Genomic DNA, 14,285 nt, shown 5'->3' on the forward strand with positions numbered 1-14,285 from the left:
TTTCTTTTGTTCTCCTAGAAAATGCATTGGGACCTTGCAATGTCTTTATTCTAAAGCTTAGTCCTAACAGATTGCAAGTGACCTGAGCTTTATATTCTAAATTAGATTCTGCCAATCTCTGAAAGGGTCTAACGTTCTCATGTAACTTTTAGTTTTACACTGTTATCTGCAAAAGTGAAACAAATAAAACAAGGTTAACAGGGACCCCCAAATTAACACACATTGTCTCTCATCATGATGCATTTTAGAATCAATGGTATACATGCTACATCCTTAATGAATTTAATTAATTGTGTTAGACTTCCATAGCATTAAACTCTTTTCATTAGCCTACCCTTTACCATTGTAGTTAATGAATCCATGCAAATGTCTTGATTGGCTGAATGTTCTTCAAACACATTCATTAAAAATATTTTTTTATCAATTCAAACTTATTGTCAGAAATTAAAATAAATTGTTGTGTTCATTTTGACCGTTTTTTTTTTGTTGTTGCTTAAAATTACCAGATGACTTTTAATTTATTTCAGGTAAAATTGGATTTTGCTCCAAAGCTTTATTACAATCAACTTTTCTATCCAATTCAAGATGGATCAGATGAAATCAATAAATTGCTGCTTTGATTCACTTGCTCATAATTTGCTTTCTCTCCCAAATTCGGTCACGTTTTATATGCCTCTTACCCTGCTGAGCTGATTTACCATGTAATGAAGATTGATGGAATTACTGAAGTTTTGAAGACCTCGTGCTCAGTCTATAACTTTACAATGCTGCTGAGCCTCATTTTTTTATTTCTTTTTTTTAAAAAAGGCTGTCCTTGTCATTAATAGGAAAACATGGCTATTTCTTTCAAATTTTCATTGTTCCAATCATAATTTCTTTATGTCTGTGTTTGGGTGCTGAAGTCAAGTATGTAATTTGGTGCTGAAGAGTCTTGTGAATAAGGTACAGTTTTGGTTTGGATGATAAAGTGGATTGGAAAATACTAACTGGATAAGTAGCACTAAAATTCAAATAAAGTTGTCGTGCATCCTTCAGATTAGAATTGTTCTGTGTACTTTCCTGTACACACCGTGCGACTTTGCTTCCATGTCCATGTAGCTTTCTTAGAATGTGCAGAAACATGGTTTTTGAGGATAGTTTTCAATATCCAGACTACATTAAAAGCCTCAGTCCAGATACTAAACAACATGATGGTGCTTAACATTCAAAACCAACCAGGGCCAGCAATTATTGTCACCTGCTCAGTTTTCAAAAATTACATTCCCGATTTTTCCCAAAGAAAGCCATTTGGTTTTCTGATGACCTTGGACTAATGACTGATAGAAAAAAGAATTTTCAATTATTTATACAATGATACTGTGCTGACGTTTCTTGTGCTGATTTTTTTTTTTTTTTTGCCATCGTGGCTTCTGATCTCATATAGTATCTCAGTGCATTTTTTATTTTTTTTAAAAAAAGATTTTAATGGTATCTTTGACTTTAGTCAAGGATGTAAGACGCCTGTTATTGGTGCTGATTGACATAACTATAAACAAAGATGTATGAGCATCACAAGCCTACCTTATTTTTGTCCTTTCTTACCCTTATAAAGCCCATAGTTTTTATCTCTTTTCCTTCCTTTTTGCTTTCTGTTGTTACTTTTTTCTGACTTTTCCTCCAGCTAGCTCAATAGCAGTTGTTTGCATAATTAGTATATCCTTAAGAATAGCAATGAAGGGACAAAGGCAAATGCAAATTGGACTTATATGTTGGGGTTTTAAGTTGGACTAAACTGATTGCTATTTTGCTTCACTACCACACAAGCAACAATCTTTATACTGCAACATGGTCATTAATATTACTCATAGATCTATATACTGGAAAAGGAAAAATGCTGCTTAAGTCATTCTCCATTTCATTATACTGATATTCTTTGCACCATTTCTCTATAATATATTACTATCCTTTTAACAATATTTCATCTATGCATTTATAAGCTAGTATAGACATCACAGCAAGACATAGCTAGAAGAATAAATCCAGATAAAATTGTGGTATCTTTCCAAAACTCAACAGATGCAGTTATGTTAGCAATGATCTGGATTTTTTAAAAAGAAGGAATAAGAGAGGCATATGTTATCGTTCCTAATTTCCCCACACACTACACTTAATCATTCCAGGATGCTGCATTAACTTTTCTGTAAATCCTAACTTCCTTGGATATTTTTGAAAAGGTATTGATTTCTTATTTTGTTAGATTTATATTCTACTTTTCCCAGGAGCTTAACGCAACATAAGCATGAAAATAGCTTTGCTTTATACCTACAATAATGACTCTGTTAGTTATTTGGGCTAAGAATGTATCTTTCCCCATACACTAAAATAAAAGAAAAAATCAGGACATTTTTGTGGATGAAGATAGCTTTATACTTGAACTCCCAGTCCTAGCCAAAGCCTTTAGTTCTGCACCTCACTGATAAACTATGTGGCATTAATTATGCCAGTAATTGGGTAGATTCTCCTTTTTATTAAATGAAAATTAAATGATGACATAGTTTAAGGAAGTTCTGATTTAAGCCAAAAGATCAACAGACTCTGTAATAATATAAATATGTCTGTTGATCTTCATGTCATATGAATCAAACAATTTGGCGTGTTGTATGCAAAAGGAGCAGGAAAAATTAACAAAAGTATTTACATGAATGGGTTAATTACTGCTTTTGTGTTTTTATAAAATTACAATGTTGCATTTTCAACTGCAACATCAAACCTCTTTCTTTTTATAATCTGAAATTAAGTGGTTACATCTCATTTAGCCAGGAATCCTTCCTCCAACCATGAGTTTAAAAGAAAACATCAGGGAATCCATATAATTTCAAATCATCTTAAAAATGGTGCCATGTTGAATGTGGACATTATAATCCACATAATTAGAGAGATTATGGGGGTTTGCAGACCATTGCAAATGAAGGCTGGTTTTTACCAACAGTTCACTGAGTTCATTGAAAGCTCAGGGCCTTTGTCATATGAAAACTGATTCTTAAAAGGACAGATTCTGAGATCTAAATTTCCCCCCTCTTGCATTTAATCATCTTCCAATTTTTTCATTGTCCTCAGTTGGGATATGTACGGTGTGGGATGCTGCTGGTTTAACAACCAGTTTGGTGACCTTGCACTTTGCACGCTGTGCAAATACTTTTTACAAATACTAACCTTCTGTGTTACCACTTGGGAGTAACACAGCTGAGGCGTGGCAATCTGCTGCACCAATCAGTTGACAAGATAAAGGTAAGTAAAGCGCAGGGGCAGGTGGGCGGGCCGGCCTGATCGTCTGAGTGAACTGGTTCGTTCCCATCTGATCATCGGAGCTACTGGTTCACCCGAACTGGTCTGAACCGGTAGAATCCCATCCCTGGATATGTGCTAAGGAACTGAATGGACTCTGCAGAATGTGGGACGATACCAAGGCATGCTTGTACCATTGCCCAAGGTTCTGTTTAAGATCAAAAGTTCAACAGAGATCCAATATGCTAGCTGGAAAATATTTATTTATTTATTTATTTATTTATTTATTTATTTATTTATTCGAGTACATATTAGATAATATATATAAGTATAAGCATGAATTGAATACATAAAATGAGTACAATTAAATGGAACATTAGGACAGGGATGGTAGGCACGCTGGTGTTCTTATGCACGCCCCTTACAGACCTCTTAGGAATGGGGTGTGGTCAGTAATGGGATTCAAATAATTTAACAACCAGTTCTCTACCCTAATGATTTCTTCCAACAACCAGTTCACCAAACTGCTCAGAAAGTTAACAACCGGTTTTTCCCGAAGTGGTGCGAATCACCACTGGGTGATTCGGCTGAATCCCACCACTGGGTGAGGTCAACAGTAGACAGTCTAAGGTTAAAGTTTTGGGGGTTTTGGGATGAGACCACAGAGTCTGGTACTGCATTCCAGGCATTAACAACTAACTAAAGTCATATTTTCTGCAATCGAGTTTGGAGTGGTTCACTTTAAGTTTGTATTTATTGTGTGCTGGTGTATTGTTGTGGTTGAAGCTGAAATAGTCATGGACAGGTAGGACATTGTAGGAGATGATTTTATGTACTATGCTTAGGTCATACCGACGGCGGAATAGTTCTAAATTCTCCAGATCCTTTGGAAATCATTTGAGCCATTAACTTGCAGGAGAAGAGAACCATTCTATTAGTTCCTGTATCCCTGCAAAGAGTAATATTATCAGTAGTCTAAATCTTAAAGGAGGAAATAGTCTAATCATAACAATGAATGGATATGAGATCACCCTTCTTCAGAGCAGAAAGGCAATTTTGCAAGCTTGTGAAGTCAATCAGCCCTGTTTAAGGAAGTTTGGCTAGTTGGGTGAGGCTATAGTGTTATTGGTTGGGATGCATGTCCCTACATGTCAAACACATGCTGTAAAATAGAAGGACTTCCAGCTAGAGATAAAATTAGTGTTAGGCTGATTAACTAGAAAGTGGAATAAAATTCCTCCATCAACTGTTTAGTCAAATGTTTTGGAAGAAGAGATAGTTGGAAGATTACAAGCACAGCAAATGTTTAGGGAGGAGGACAAGGAAAGTGAAGTTCTCAGGAGAAGAATAAAATGGACTATTTCCAGTGACTAAACTTCAAGGTGAGTTTCATAACTGTGGGTTTATCGGCACTGCTGGATTGCCCTTCTTTCAAGACATGCGAGAAGCCTGGAAGCTATAACAATTTTAAAAGGTTTTATTTAGAAACTAGAGGGCAAGAACAAGCAATATCACCCTGTCTTTGGTCTTCACATATGATCTGTGGCTGCATTTTCCTGCCCTGCTTTCAAAGTCCATTTTCCTGCTTTTGGTAACTCGAGTGCTGCTGTTTTTTACTTCCTTCGAGATTAAGCTTTGCAGTTTGATTGGCTACTTCAGGGAGACCAGAACACACACACACACACACATACACATACACACACACACGTAGACACTTTATTTTTCCAGCAATAGGACCATCTGCAGATTAACATAGAAAATACTGCTCAAAACCCAGTAAGAATGTTTTATATATTTCTGTGCATATAATGTAGAGTATGTGAAGTTTTATCTTCTCTGAATCATCTGTGTATGGATTCCTTTCCTTTCCTTTCCTTTCCTTTCCTTTCCTTTCCTTTCCTTTCCTTTCCTTTCCTTTCCTTTCCTTTCCTTCCTTTCCTTTCCTTTCCTTTCCTCTCCTCTCCTCTCCTCTCCTCTCCTCTCCTCTCCTCTCTTCTCCTCCCCTGCCCTCCCCTCCCCTCCCCTGCCCTGCCCTGCCCTCCCCTCCCAAAAATAGGAAAATGTAACTTTTTTTAATAAAGCTGGTTGTTTTGCCTTGTATTTTTGTTGCACTTTCATGCTTTAATGTTATATGTGAATTTATTCTACTTTCTATAAATGTATTTTACATACATGAAATTTTCCAGTAACACTCATCCTCAGAAAGCAAAGCCAGTGGCAATTGCTTTTCTGGAATGGAAAGTTGGAAGGCACAGCGGCAGAGGAATTGTCAAGTGGGAGGGTGTGGTAGCCTTCAGTCTGAACAAAATACCTTACAAACTGTTACTGAAGTGTCTTACTTCAGACATAATTTTAGTAAAGTGGCTGTTCAATGTTCTATGGTCTGAACATAGAATAGGAACAGCTTAAGGGTATACTACTGATATACCTTACGTAAGAAAGTCTATGTTCCCAACTATATATAAAAATAAAATTTAGCTATCTAATAAATTTAAACAGTTCTTGAAGGTATCTGAACTCACTCATAATAACTAATACAAATGTAGAAAATCAGCAGGAGGGAAGCTGCTTTCCAGGTTTTTGTGCACAGAACATCAAATGCATAACCCGGCACAAATTGTAGATTTGTGCTTGGTACAATGATCTCCTGTTTCTCAAAGAAAAAATCCCTTGAAACCCCAGTAGCTAATCTTTTTTATTACTTACTTACTTACTTACTTGTTTGTTTATTATTCCACCCATCTCCCTTACAAGATGACTCTAGGCAGTATCTAGAGATATTTAGTGATTTGGAAAAATTGTATTTATCTTCTAGGGTATTATAATTTTGCCTAATTCTATGGTACACAGTGGCTCAGTAGCTAAGACACTGAGCTTGTTGATCGAAAGGTCGGCAGTTCAGTGGTTCGAATCCCTAGTGCCAAGTAATGGGGTGAGTTCCTGTTACTTGTCCCAGCTTCTGCCAATTTAGCAGTTTGAAAGCACGTAAAAAATGCAAGTAGAAAAATAGGGACCACCTTTGGTGGAAAGGTAACAGCATTCAATGCGTCTTTGGCATTTAGTCATGCCGGCCACATGATCATGGAGATGTCTTCGGACAGCAGTGGCTCTTCGGCTTTGAAATGGAGATGAGCACCGCCCCCTAGAGTCGGGAACGACTAACACATATGTGCGAGGGGAACCTTTACCTTTTTAACTCCCTTGTTGTCAAACAGAAATTGGGTCTGGGAGTAATCATTTTGAGAAGGAAAATGTTCTCATAAGAAGAACCAATTCTATCTTGGCTGATGAACTTGCATCCTTTCATATTAAGGATATCCTTCTGGGATTGAATGATTGAGGATGATAATGACAGAGTTAATAACATGAGATTATGATAAACAAGTAGCTCACATGATACCTCTTCTGCCAGATCCCAAGATTTTGGTAATTCTACAATATTTTGATAAGTTTCTGGAATGAAAGAAAATAGTGGTTGTAGTTCATATTGGCAGAAATAAAAAGTTCCATTGACCAATCCTAAACTAAATATAAACTGCCAAGTAATAGTGAGTTGAATCCAGCTTCCCTATTGACTTTTTTGCTGGGATGCTGCAACCATCATAAATACTGTACATACCAACTGACGAGTGTCCAAATTTTGATCATATGACCATGAGGATCAGAGGTGGGCTTCACATAATTTAACAATTATGGTTCGCCCCAGCACCGAAAATGTGAGAGTGTGCATGTGTATTCGTTTAGCTCACGTGTGCACCTTCTGCACATGTGTCGGGCCTTCTGTGCAGCGTTTTGTTTACGCATGTACTTGCATGCTTGCGCGTGGCTTAAAAAATGCAGCTAAATAGGGCAGCATAGTGCCAGGATGGGTGGGCAGACCCACCCGCAGATCACAACTACTGGTTCGCCCGACCCGGTATGAACCAAGTGAATCCCACCCCTAATGGGGATGCTATAACAATTGCAGATGTGAAAATGGTCATAAGTTTCTTTTTTCAGTGCCTTTGTAACTAAATGGTCACTAAATGAATGATTGTAAATTGAGGGTTACATGTATATGGTTCAAAAATATTTAAGGTCCAAATATGATTATTGGATCCCAGCTGTTTCTAACTGGAAAAGAAATACTGCCTCAATTCCAGTGGATGTGAAGCAATTTATAAATAATTAGCCTCAGGATTATTTCTAGACTTGAAGGAACATCCCTAGAAATGCCAGTTGTGAAGGAGCACTGATGAAAAAAGAAAGTCTTTTTTTTTTTTTTAAATTGTCAGTCTGAAAGTATGCCTGGGACATCTGGCTCTCCACTTTGAGAAGGTGCTGAATTAAAATAGTCCTTTACCTGATTCAGCAGGGCTACTTATAGGTTCTCATTGTCCCGCCCAGTAAGGAAAAAAAATAGATCTAGAATAGATTCTGAGTTGAGCCAATAGTATGCAGGATCAGATCCAAGGATATCATGTTTGCCATGAAGTCCTGAATTTCTCCAAAAAGCAATAGCAATAGCACTTAGCCTTATAGACCATTTTTCTAAGCAGTTTACAGAATCAGCATATTGCTGCTGGGTCCCCATTTTACCGACCTTGGAAGGATAGAAGGCTGGATCAACCTTAAGCAGGTGAGACTCAAACTGCCAAATTGCAGGCAGCCAGCAGTCAGCAGAAATAGCCTGCAGTACTGCATTCTAACCAATGTGCCACCACGGCTGAAAAGGTAGAGAAGTATTTGGGAACGGTGATTAATACACTGTATTTAGCAATGTTTTATTATATTTCATTTTGCTATAAACTACCAAAAGTCAGAATGATTCAGAACATACATACAAATACAATAAATTAATTATAAAGCCTCCAAAATTTAAATGTTGTACAGACTTTTAAAAGTGCTTTACTCATCATTTATATTCTCTTTCCCTCCCCTGAACATGTTCTGTCACCTGTATTTATTTTCTCCAGCAAACTATACTTCAGCTTACATATTATTAGTATTAAATTAATAATGCTTGGGTAAAGCAATGATAAATATTCATATTGCAGATTTCAGTTGTTCAGAATGCTTCAGGTACTCCATAAACTTAATTTCCTTCAGTTGAAGACATGTTCACTTCCTCTTTCCAATGCTAATTGCAAAGTATATGTGGGGGTGGGGGTGGACAATATGGACTGTTGCTACCCACATTATTTAATCATTTATTTATAGCTTTTAAAATTCAACAACTCAGTCACAAACTTACAATAGTTAAGGGCTAGAATCCTGTCTTAAAAAAAAAATAGTCTCTCCACCAGAGGTGGATTCCAGCAAGTTCTGACCAGTTCTGGAGAACCGGTAGCGGAAATTTTGAGTAGTTCAGAGAACAGGTAAATACTACCTTTGACTGGCCCCGCTTCCATCTATTTTCTGCCTCCCAAGTCCTAGCTGATCAGGAAGAAATGGGGATTTTACAGTAACTTTCCCATGGAGTGGGGAGGGAATGGAGATTTTACAGTATCCTTCCCCTACCATGCCCACCAAGTCAAGCCATGCCCATCAAGCCATGCCCACAGAACCAGTAGTAAAAAAAATTGAATCCCACCACTGCTCTCCACACTTATATTTTTGATAGATTGCCTGGGTACCATCAAATTGTTTTCAACTACTAATGACCACATAGATAGTTTTTCTCCAAGACAATTTATTCCTGACCTGTTCTTTCATGTCTTCCAAAGGTGCTTTCAATTTTTTTCCAGTTGAGCCCATCCACCTTACAACTGGTTGTCCTCTTCTTCTCTCTCCTTTTAGTTTTCCCAGCAATAAAACCTTTTCCAGAAAGTTAGGTCTTTGCATAATGTGTCTAAACTAGGATAATTTGAGCCTGATGATTTGTGCCTTGAGTAAGAACTATGAGTGGATTTGTTCAATGATCCATTAAATTGTTTTCTGGCCTGTTCATGATATTCTCCAGAGTCTTCTCTAAAATCAAAGTTTAAAAATATCAATGATCTTCCTATCCTGCTTCTTTAAAGTCCAACTTTTGCTTCTGTGGAATATCGCAAGGATTACTATGGCTTGTATGAAGGTTTAGACACATTATGGCATTTAAATATCTTTCCCAAGGCCTCAATAGCTGCTCTATTGAGTGCTAGCCTCCATTGTATTTTTTGAAGTATTAGTACCACCTTATAATGCCTTGGTAAGATCACATTTGAAATATTGTACTTAGTTTTCATCACCACGATATAAAAAAGATGTAGACACTCTAGACAGTGAAGAGCAATAAAGACAATTAGGGGACTGGAGGCTAAAACATACAAAGAGCAGTTGATGGAATTTGATATGTCTATTAATTTAATGAAAAGAAGAACTAGGGATGATCTGATAGCAGTGTTCCAATATCTAAGTGGCTGCCACAGAGAAGTGAAGGTCAACCTATTTTCCAAAGCACTGGAAGGCAGGACATAAAGTAATGGATGGAAACCAATCAAGGAGATGACCAGTCTAGAGCTAATTTCCTGAGAGAACAATAAATCAGTGGAACGGCTTGCCTGCAGAAGTTGTAGGTGCTCCAACTCTGGAGGTTTTTATAATGAGATTGAACAACCATTTGTCTGGAATGGGATGTGGTTTCCTGCTTGAGTAAGGGGTTTGACTAAAAGATCTACAAGGTCCTTTCCAACTTTGTTATTCTGTATTTTGACTGTTTGATCCTTTACTGTTGATGGTTGATAATACAGAAGCTATCCACTACTTTGATATCTTCCTTGTGAATTCTAAGGCTAGTTGTCATTAATTTGGTCTATTTTATATTTTATCCCTTTTTTCATTGCGTTCTATGAATTCGATATTAGGGCTTGCAGATCCTTTGCATTCTGGCAACCAAGGTAGCATTAGCCATATACTGCAGGCTATTGATGCATCTTCCTCCAATTTTAAAACCATACTCTTTTTCTTACAATCCAGCTTCCCTTAATATATTTCTGCATTGAATAAATTGAATAAATATGGGGACAGTGTGCAGTCTTATCAGACTCCTTTGCCAGCCTGGATTCAGTCTATTTCACCATGTTCTGTCTGACTTTGGCTTTCTGATCTGTGTATAAATTTATCATGGGGACAATGAGATGTTGTGGGATTCCTATTTTCTGAGCACAATTCCACAGGTTGACCTGATCAGCTCTATGAAAGGCTTTTCTATAATTGATGAAGCACATATGGACTTCTTTTTCACATTTTTTGACTTTTTCAATTATCCAGAACATATTGTCTATAATGACTCATGTTTTTAGGATCGTTCTAAAAGCAGATTGAACATGCGAACCTATGGCATGCATGCCCAAAGTGGCACACGAATCCATGTTGCCCAGCACATGCGTCCTTGCCTGTTTGTCTTCCGGGTTTCTGGTGCGCATGTGCACACGATGATCAGCTGTCCTTCATGCGTGCAGCAGTGCCAAAAACCAGTGTGTGCATGCACGCCAGCCAGCTGATTGTCAGGTGCAGATGCGCACCAGTATCCAGAAGTTTGACTTTTCTGGAATGCGATCCCTTCTCGCGCGCACGGTAATGCTGAAAACCGGCAAGCGCATGTGTGCCAGCCAGCTGATCATTGGGCGTGCATGCGCACTAGAACCCAGAAGTTCGGCTTTTCCGGACCGCAGACCCAATGGACATGCGTGTGTGACTTTTACATGTGACCTTTTTGGCACTCGGTGGCAAAAAGGCTCACCATCACTGATCTAACATCTCTTTTTCCATGCAGAATTCTAACAGTGTTGGATGACTTTAAGCACTATTTTGCTAACATATATAATTAAGGTTATTGTACAATAGTGTGTATTAGCTTAGTTAAGTCTCCTTTTTTTTGTTTTTGGATACTGGAATCTAGATTGACCTCTTCCAATACAGCCATTACATCATTCTCAAGATTTGCTGACATAGCTTGGTTAAAATCTTGACTGATTTTTTCTTCTATTGCTTGCCATATTTCAGTGAGTATTCCATCAGTTGCTGTAGTCTTCCTATTACATAATGATCAGAGTGCTGATCTAACTTTATCTTCTAATACTAGAGGTTCTTCTAACTTGGGAATACAATATCTTTTAAGCTATCTTGGATGTAGACATTTTTACTGGATAGTGTTTCAATAGATGTCATCCATCTTCCTTTGATCTTCTTTGAATTGATGATTATATATCCATTGGCATCCTTTAGCATATCAATTTGAGGTGGAACCTCTTTTGAGTTGAGATATCTTTGAAAGACTTTCCCTGTTTCTCCATCTCTGTTGCCATCTTTAGTGCCTTTATAGATATTGTTGTAATGTTTCTTGTCTTTTCTAACAGCTCTGAAACTGTTAATTCCTTTATGAGATATTTGGCTTCTCTTCACAGCTCGTTCTGGTATTCAGATTGCTTTCTTTTCTTTCTTCATTTTTGGCAGTGTGTTTACTCATACATTCTTAATAACATTAAGTTCATTCCATAATTCATCTGGTTTTCTATCAATGAGTTTCAGGACTTCATACAAATTCCTGATGTTCTCTTTGAAAATGATGGGAGATATATTCAAGATCATATTATGGAAATTTCTTCTATTACTTCTCCTTCCTCCTCTTCTCCTTTCCCTTTCCCTTCTGTTCTCCCTTCTTTTCCCCTCCCCCTCTTCTTCCTCCCCTTCTTCTTCCCCCTTGTCCCCATTTCCATATGCTCCTTTCTTCCTTTTCCTGCAGTTTGTGATCTAATATACTTATTTTTAGGTAGAAGGGAAAAAAAGTGTTCAAATTGAACTCATCTCTTGGTCATTGCTTTTTGTAAGATTAACAGAACTGAAAACTCACTACTACAACATAAAGTCCACCAATTCAAGTGATAATGAGATCAGTGACTGTTAAACACAATGACTACCTAATCTTCAATATCCGAGGCAAAATGCTTCTCAATAAGTGAGCACAAAAAAATGTTACTTTATTTTTCTCTTGCCTATATAGCTGATCCTCATTTAATTATTATTTCTTTAGCGACCATTGTAACTTAACATAGCATTGAATGAATGAGAGTTACAACCAGATCTCATACTTACAACCAATGCAATCATTGATCCATGGTCAATGATTATGATTTGCAGCCTTCAGAACTGGCTCCCCACAAACAAAGTCAATGGGGAAGGTGGAAAGAAGTTGGAAGTTGAGTCCACATGGAGTCCTTGCTTAGTGACCAGCATGATCTTTGCTTAAGGGTAGCATCCAGGACTGCCAGAACTGCCATTGCCAAGTGGCAAAGCTCATGTGGTTATTCAAGTTATGATCATGTTGTTTAGCAACAGAGTTTCCATTCCAAATTGTTTAAGTGAAGACTACCTGTATCTCATACTGCACATATCAGAACTGACATGGAGCTATGACTATAAAATGATGGTTTGCTAGGGAAAAAAAAGCCCTGGCCTTAGCTCAGTGAAAGTAATGGATTTATGTACTATTGGAAGGGTCGGTATAAATTCAAGCAAAACATAGGCTACAATTACTAGAAAAATGAATAACATAATCAGGGATATTTCTATTTAATATTTTCCCTTATCTAGAGGGGATCTACAATCTTAAGAAAATTAAATATTCTCGAAAGCTGTAATCTAAATATCTAGCAGACATTTCTTTTTTTAAAAAAAGCAAATTGATTGAAATGCAGGCCCAACACTTTACAAGCTACTGAAATATATTTTAATGTTTTTTTTCCCCATAACAAATTGTAATACGACTATTGGTAGAACTAAGTAGAGAATACAAAGTCTTGTTTGAGGGGATTTAAAAAAAACAAAAACAAACCTCACTGATGATACAAGATATATACTATGCAGATGGAAACATTTTTCTTTTACCCACTGAAACAAAACATTGCCAATATTGACTTTTTCCTATTTTGAGATTCCCAGTCTGTATCCTCATTAGGTTCCTAAAATAACACAGGCCTGGTTGGTGATATTTATTTGTATCAAGAAACCAGTAGGACTCTTGATTAAAATACAATGTAAGTTTTGATTTCTTAGTTTGGGATTTGTGAGAAATAAATATGCCAGCTGCTCATCTTGGCTGAAATCTGCAGGGAAGCAGAATGCTTAGTAAAGTTAGGAACGATGCCCATCTTTGACAAACACTGTCTGTTGAAGTGTTAGGGCTCCACAGCCAACTGCTCAGTTTTGTGTGAATGACAACATGGTAGCACGAACATTTAACTGCAACTAGCAACACACAGCATTGAAAGAAATCTTTAGCATTCACACCAATAAATAAGCAGCGAGATTATACTCACTTGTATAGAGTGACTGCAAATAATTGTGTAGCTGAGAAACAATAAAAATTGCTTCGGGATAAGCATTTTTACTGATAAAAGATCTGTGCTGATCACTTGAAACCATCAAAGCTCCCAAATAATCAATCGCAAGATAAAAATAAATAGAAATTATTTAACCCCCCCCCATTGTTCCGCTCCCACCATTGTCTTTTGAGAATTTTAAGACCTAGTAATATTTTTGCCTGCATACTAACGCCGACCTACAAAACCACGAACTGAAAATTTTAATCATACTTCCTTTCTGATCCCATGAAATCACTGGTCACACTTCATGCAGGTTTTACCGTTGTAACATCTGACATGGCTTACCACTAGAAGGCAGCAAAGAGGTGCAGGGGGAAAAAAATTTGCTGTGATGAAGTGGCTGTTGAAAAGACAGATTTGAACTCAGACATGGCATTTCTCCCAAAACTGCAGCCCATTATTTCAATATATATATTGAACCCATAGCTTCTATATGAAACAGAGCCTGAAGATGACAGGGTGTGAGCCTGTCGAAACGTTGCTTTAAGAAAAACTTTTAAAGTCACTGGTAGGATTTTAGCTGAGGTTTCAAAGGACCTTGCAGAGTTCTCTGTAAGGAATTTTAGAAGATTTTAAGCTGGGATTTTAACCAGGATTTTAAATATTTTAACCAACTTATTTATAATGACGCGGGAAAACACCCGAGATTTTAACTTTTTGCATATGCACACCCGCGAA

The 14,285-nt window shown here is 37.3% G+C and overlaps 1 protein-coding gene across 1 annotated transcript in view; it reads left to right on the top strand.

The window, feature by feature from the left end:
- The first annotated feature begins 4,961 nt into the window (after positions 1-4,961).
- The window catches only part of SI (sucrase-isomaltase), a 161,204-nt gene continuing 151,880 nt past the window's right edge, over positions 4,962-14,285 (top strand). The window contains exon 1 of the mRNA XM_034439061.3: positions 4,962-5,040. The gene's annotated coding sequence lies outside the window, so the exon portion shown is untranslated. The remainder of the gene's footprint in view (positions 5,041-14,285) is intronic.

Source organism: Pantherophis guttatus, chromosome 6 (genome assembly GCF_059756535.1).
Source record: "Pantherophis guttatus breed Tessera chromosome 6, ASM5975653v1, whole genome shotgun sequence".
NCBI lineage: Eukaryota > Metazoa > Chordata > Lepidosauria > Squamata > Colubridae > Pantherophis > Pantherophis guttatus.